The sequence below is a fragment of the Arachis ipaensis genome, chromosome B7, assembly GCF_059453495.1.
Source record: "Arachis ipaensis isolate K30076 ecotype BB chromosome B7, ASM5945349v1, whole genome shotgun sequence".
NCBI lineage: Eukaryota > Viridiplantae > Streptophyta > Magnoliopsida > Fabales > Fabaceae > Arachis > Arachis ipaensis.
The window spans coordinates 44687766-44695020 of record NC_142442.1 but is presented as its reverse complement, the minus strand read 5'-3'; the positions used below and the strand labels follow the sequence as shown (position 1 = coordinate 44695020).

Sequence of the window (7255 nt, the reverse complement as noted above, 5' to 3'; positions counted from 1 at the left end):
TTTATGACACATAAATTTGAACTTGTATAAGAGAAATTTTGCATTTACTTTAATCCAAATTTTGGCCTTCGTGAAAATAACGAATCAGTATTTTAATCAAAGGGGCAAAAGACTTGTATGAATAAGTATTGCAGAATATGAGAAGAAATAAAAATTAAAGGGTATTTTTATGGCGTCTATAATTTTTTTAAATTATATAAATATGAATATTAAAAGATGCATTTATTATGAGATTTACTCTTTTATAAAATTAAAATATATATAATTTGTGAATATTACAGAACATCACCAAATTAAATAATCATGGAGTAGTCACCAAACAAAAAAAAGAATCATGGAGTGGTTGGGAAGCACACTTTTGTAACACAAAGCGTTTCTCTTTACACATGATCACTCTTCTCTCAACCCCTTTACATGGTGTCACAACATTATTAGGCGCGAACCAAAATGGTAACTATATATTTTAGCACTAAAATATTTTTGTGTTGTATTTTAATTAGTTTTTTTATAATTTATTCGGTATTTTTTTATCACATATTATTAAATTTTTTAAAAAATTTTCTTTTCAATAACAATAAAAAATATTTAAATTAGACTAAAATTAAAAAATATAAAAAAGTATGTCACACTCATATATATATATATATATAATATTGATTGATTAGTGTAACATATTTTTTTATATAAACAATTTCAAAAAAAATCTAATAATTAATTTATTACCTTTTTTGTTTTAGTCCAATCTAAATGTTTTTAATTGTTTTTGAAAAAAAAAATTAAGAAATTTAATAATATATGACGAGGAACACCAAATAAATTATACAAAAACTAATTAAAATACAACATAATAATACTTTTAGTAAAAGATGAAATAGGCATCTTTATTTGAGTGTTTCCTATATTTTATACCTAATGTTAATTTTGTTTTGGAAGTTTTCATCCTAAAAAATATTTTATTACATTGAGATACACGAACTTTATAAAAATAAGACATATAAATTTACTACACTTTTAAAAATTTATTTATTCAAATAAAAATAATAAATTTAACTAAAATAAAAATTTATATATTTTATTTTTATAAAGTTAAAAAAATTTAATAAATAATTTTTTTTTGATGGACTAAAAATTCTTAGGTATTTATTTAAATATATACTCTTTTTCTTTTAAATTTTAGCCCTTATAATCATTCATCTTCATTGTTTGTTCCTTTGCCTCCTCTATTATATGTGCTGCAATGCCATTGCACCTATCTCATCCACATTTTGCCGTCGGAACAACCTGAGGCTCGTCAACCACTCGCTGCAACCATCAACTTCTCCTCTGACTCCACCACCATTCACTTCCATTGCAATCATCTCTGCTCCCTCTACCATTTCGCTCACTGCTATCAGCTTGCATTTTTCCGATTACTTCTCTACTGAACGTAAGTGCAGTTTATTTGAGTATGGTTGCCTATATTGTTAGTTCATAATCTGCTGATGTTAGCTAAAATATTGTTGCCTATATTGTTAATTGATTCTGCTGATATTGTTGTGGTTGAAAAGAGAGAGCTCGCGCAGAGAGGGAGAACTTGAAAAAAGAGAGCTTACCACCATTTCTTTTTGTCCCCTTTTCCCTGTTCTGCTTCTACATTCTCAGGTCATCTACTACATTTTTCTTTCAATTCTGTTAATTTCATTTAATTCTGTTAATTTTGCTTAGTTAGATATTCATTTACATGCATTATGCTTTTATTTTCAGTTTTTTTCGCTATGTCACCCTGATCATCATATCGGTCCTCTGGTTTTCAAACCACATCATGGTTCTCTAGGCCATTTTTTTCTCTTGTTCGTATGTATTTATTTACATATTTCTTTCTTCTTTTTGAATAATTAATGATCCTTATTTTGTGTTATTCAGTGCATGGAGAACCCTTCTTGGGAGTTATCAGAGTATGCTACAATATTGCACTAAATAGGTATTACTCATTTCTATGTTGTCTTTAATGCTTATAGTTAATTAGTTATTAATCTATAGTACTCAGATTCATTCTTTGCCTTTGTAGCAAGAGTCCTACAAACCAAGCAACATCAAAGGCTATGCTGACACAGATGATCAGCATCATCTTTAGGAGAATGGAAACCAATCCGGTGGGGGCTTATTTTTATTCTTTATTATTAACTGTATGAGTTTATCAAGGACTAAAAATATGACTTTTTTCTGTTATGAATTTTTTAATTTGTTATTTTGTTAATTGTTACTTTTCTTTTGTGACTACATAATCTTCTTGTCTATCACTTGTTTGGCAGAATATTTCAACTCAGGCAGATGGTGAAGAGCAAGAAATTGTAAGTACTCATTCTAGCCCAAGGCCATTTAGTCATGAAACTAATGGAAGAGCTGTATCAGTTTATGTTTATTACTCTATATATACACCCATATGCAGAAAGGTATTCGTAACTATTAATTTATCATGCAACTGGTTTTGGGGTGATTTATTAAGTAGTAATATAGAGCATGTTGTCATTCTAATGCTAGACAAAATGAGTTACTAGAAGTCATGGGGTTAGGAAAGGACATGGTAAGAATTTTAGAGTTCGTATTCATTGTTGAATAATATGAGTATAGTTTTTTGTTTTTCCAGTACATTTTTAAAGAAAAACAAATCTTGTTTCTTAAACTAGTGTTTTCTGGTTGGTGGTCTTTTCAGGTGTGTGGCACTTATTAGAAGCTTCTCCATGAGAAATGAGCTGAATGAACATGATGGAGTTTGTAATTTGTAGTTTACATTTTGGAGATTTATAATTTCATATTTTTCTTGTCCTATATATCTATCTAGTTCATTAGGATTCTTCAATGTATCTTGTTAGTTTGTACTTTAAAGTTTATATGTTGAAGATTTATAAAACAATTTTAGTTAAATGAAATATATTTGAACTATCTATGTTATTATATATTATATAAATGTTGACTTGTTGAGTAAATTAGTTAATATATTAATTAATTAAAAAACTAATATAATTTGAAAAATTATGTGTGTAATTTGTATTTAAAAAAATTATTACAAAATAAATAGTGTTTTGTAACTAAAGAAAAAAAATATTACAAAATCAAGTTATATTTTGTAACAAAATTTTATGATAGAAAAAATATATTGTCACCAAAAATATTTTGAAGATCAATTTGTTATCACTTTTGTAATGACTATTGGTTTTTTGTATCAGAAAAATTTGTTACAAAATATCACTTTGAATTGTAACAGTTCCATTTTTTGTTACAAAAAAATTTTGTAACAGGACATACTGCAACGGCCACTTTTTTTGTTACAAAATCCTTTTGTTTCAAAATTTCGATTTTTTGTAACAATTTTTTTTTTGTTACAAATATTGCTTTTTCTTGTAGTGGTTGAATCTAGGTTTTTCCTTAAACTTTAAAATTTTGTGGTGGTGGGAATTTTGAGAGATACAGTGAGCTAAATATGTTTGATGGGTGGTTGTGTGGTGGCGGTGAGGGTGGAATAATGGGGTTATGGGGATTCAGATATAGGGTGGAATAATGGGGTTATGGGAATTCATATGTACCGATATGTTTAAAATATGGACAAATAACAGTAAGGCATATGGAATTTATTTTCCACATCAACATCTAATTTTTTTTTAAAAAAAATATATATTACATCACCACTTTTACTAAAACACTCTTATAATTTAATAAAAATAAAAAAATACTTTTTATTTAAATTTTTTTAAGACTTAAATACCCTTTTTCTTTATGTTAGACAAAAATTACCTTTTAAATTAATCAAATTGTTTAATTTTACTGTGTCAAAATTTAAATAATTTAAAAAATAAAAACAAAAATATATTTAATTATTTATCTATACTAAAAGAGATTATTTCAATCTTATTGACATCCTCCATAAACTCTAATCAATCATTCATATCAAGAAAAATAAACAAATCTAAATAATAACAACAAATATCACTTGTTCTTTGTTATTCTGGGGGTTTCTCACCCAACTCCCTCTCTTATCCTCAAACTCGTCTCTTCTCTCTAGTAAAGAAGACGAAGAAGCTTCCTCCACGGTGTCGTGCCAAGGTCACCGTAGCATTCGCGCGCGCCTCACCCAGCTGAGTAGAACGTCTTCCTGTCAAAGATCGTCAATGTCTTCCTCGTTCCATAGAACATCGCCGTCTTCCTCACCGTCTTTCTCGTTCTTCATCACCGTCGTTAGCCTCTCCCTTCCAGTAACATCCTCTCTATTATTTTAAGAAAAAGTATAGGTAGACAATGAAATATTAAATAATGTGAACAATAGATATATTGGATGTTCATTTTACTAGGTGTACAGATGGTTATTTTAATATTAAAATTTAGATAGTTAATTTGGAGGTGTAGTGTGTTTTTATTTGATTGGTAGTTGTTCATGTTGTTCAAGATGGTCATTATTTACCTAGCACTCCCCTTATTTTAATTATTATAGCATTGTTGTGATTTTTGTAATTAATGTAATTTGGTTTGATTTCTGTGATTTTATATTAGTTGTTAATTTTGACAAAATGAAAAATGTAAGCATCAATTTGAGGGATTGTTGCTGGAGTTTCTGGGGGTGCTGTTTTTCCTAGAATTGGGGCCTCATTAGAAAAAGTTTATCATGATTATCTTAATGGGTGATGTATAAAAGTCGATTGTAAGTTGAATCAGCCACCTAATAATTTGCTAATGACTGCATTAGCTGCAACGACTCTAATGGGAACACTTAGCTAAGTTCCTATGGCTCCGTCTGCTATTGCAATGGCTGCTGCACATGCAATAGTCGCTGCACAGGCAATAGTCGCTGCCCAAGCACTTCAAGCCCATGTAGCTCAGGTGCAAGCTCAATCATTAAAAGATTCCACTAGTATGTTGTGGCGTGTTAATTTTGTTTGTTGCTGTGTTTGGTATTACAGAGCTCTTATACAAAAAGTGCTCTCTATTGGTGACATTTTATCATGTTTGGTAGTTATATTTTTTTATGTTGTTCTTGTTTTCTGTTTAAGTATTTCTTGCTCTATTCTCATCATCTATGGTAACCTAATCAGGCTCACCTGAAAAAGCTGGTAAAGATGATGCATTGAAGAAAACTCTCCAAGTAAGTAATCTGAGTCCACTTTTCACTGTTGAACAGCTAAAACAACTCTTTGGCTTCTGTGGCATAGTTGTTGAATGCACAATTGCTTATTCAAAGCATTTTGCTTATATAGAATATTCAAAACCTAAAGAGGCAATTGCTGCTCTGGCATTAAATAACATAGATGTTAGTGGCCGGCCTTTGAATGTTGAGATGGCAAAATCTCTTCCGTAAAAACTATCTGTTGTGAATTCTTTCCTTGCTTTATCATCTCTTCCTTTGATGATGCAACAAACCATGACTGCACAAAGGCTGCTAATAAAGCTATGACCATGAAGTCTGCAACAGAGTTAGCGGTAGCCCGAGTTGCTGAAATAAGTAAGAAACTAAACGCTGATGGACCTAAAATTGAAGAGAAAGAAACAAAACAGAAATCTAAGTCTATTTACTTTGTCAATTTTTTCTAGTGTAATTGTTCTACTTGTGCTTCTTGACTATTCATTTTCAATGTTTTTATTGTTGCAAATAATCCATTTTAGGGTCCCCTACATTAGTATCTTGAACCCATTAGAGTAATTCTTGAAATAGATTTATAAATTTGGTAAAGGTGCCTAATGTTTCTATTATTTTAATGTTTTAGGGAGAAAAAATCATAATATTGTCCCTATTTTAAAAGTTTCCATTCGGTGGTATATGTTTTACTATATTTAATAGTTTTGGGTTTAGTGTGAGTGTAATGCATCCTTTGCTTTTTTATCTATATATATATATAGCTGTGAAGTTGAGTAGCATATCTCTTTATTGTGAATATGTATTCTCATCAATCTTAAGGGTTCCCCCCACAATGTGTGCAATTACTGTACATAGTATTTTAAAATTGTTGCATGTTGATCTGTCTTTAAAATATATGGCTGAATGGTTGTGGAACAAGAAAAATTTAAATTGGGGTGATATAATCTTGTTTGTATATTATTTCTTTTTGTCCTTTATTTTCATATGCTAACAAAGGTCTTTAATTCATTAATTCAATTTCCATTTTCAGGTCTCCTTCTCCTTCTCGTTCAAGATCTCCTATTAGTTATCGAAGAAAGAGGAGGTCTCGTTCCCACTCTCCTGCTCGCTACAATAGGGGTCGTCGGTCCAGATCACCATTCAGGTCCCATCATTATTCAAGCTATGAAAGGGATCGAAGGTCCTATAGAGACATCAGAAAACCCAGTGATAGAAGTAGAAGACGGGATTCAAATAGATACCTTGATCGGCATTCATCTTCTTCGAGAAAGAATAGGAGTAGGAGCGTGAGAAAGTAGATCCAAGCATAGTAGGCAGTCAAGATCGAAATCTGTGGATGATAAGCAGTGCTTGCCTGAGAAATCAGATGAAAGCAAGCATAGAAGGTCAAGGCCTAGTGATAAAAGGCGTTCTAGATCAAGATCAACAGAAAGTAAGAATGAAATTGATGAAAGAGAGGTTGAAAAAAAAATCAAAACTGATAGGTCAAAGTATAATCACACTAAAAGAAATAGGTCAATATCTGTTGAAGGGAAGCATCACACTAAAGATAAATCGGGTGGTAGTAAAGATAAAAAATCAGATCATCACAATAGAAGACATTCCAGGTCAATATTATTAGAGGTTGAGCATAACAATGGAGGCAGCTCATCACAAAAATAATTGGATGAAAGAAATTTTGAACATAGAAAACTCAAGTTTAAGTCCCCTGAAGGAAAGCGTCACATTGGTGGTAAATATGGAAGCAGATATGAAAGATCAGAGAAAGACTTTCTACCTCAGAGACAATGATTGCACATCTGATAGAGATGGATGTTCACCAAAATATTTAACTATGATGGATAAATGCATACTATCTCCACCTTTTATTGCAATTAAAAATAGTAGATGCTTAAATTCAGTTATGCAATCCATTTTAGGTATGATTTTACTATGTCATCATCCTTGATTGCTGATATCATGAATTATAATATTTGCGTTATTCATGCCATAACTTAAATATACCCGACTAAAAGTGATTTATCTCTTAATTGATATTGAAGACAAATGTTGGAATGAAAATTATAGTAGTTTCACTTTTGATGTTTGATAAACCCCAATTTCGTGGTTTATCTTGTGATTATTTTAGGGGATTTTATCACATTTTCCCAC

At 30.4% G+C, this 7255-nt stretch overlaps 1 pseudogene; it reads left to right on the top strand.

Annotated features, from left to right (window-relative positions):
• The first annotated feature begins 1227 nt into the window (after positions 1-1227).
• Positions 1228-6895, top strand: LOC107607150 (uncharacterized; annotated as a pseudogene).
• Positions 6896-7255: the final 360 nt, after the last annotated feature.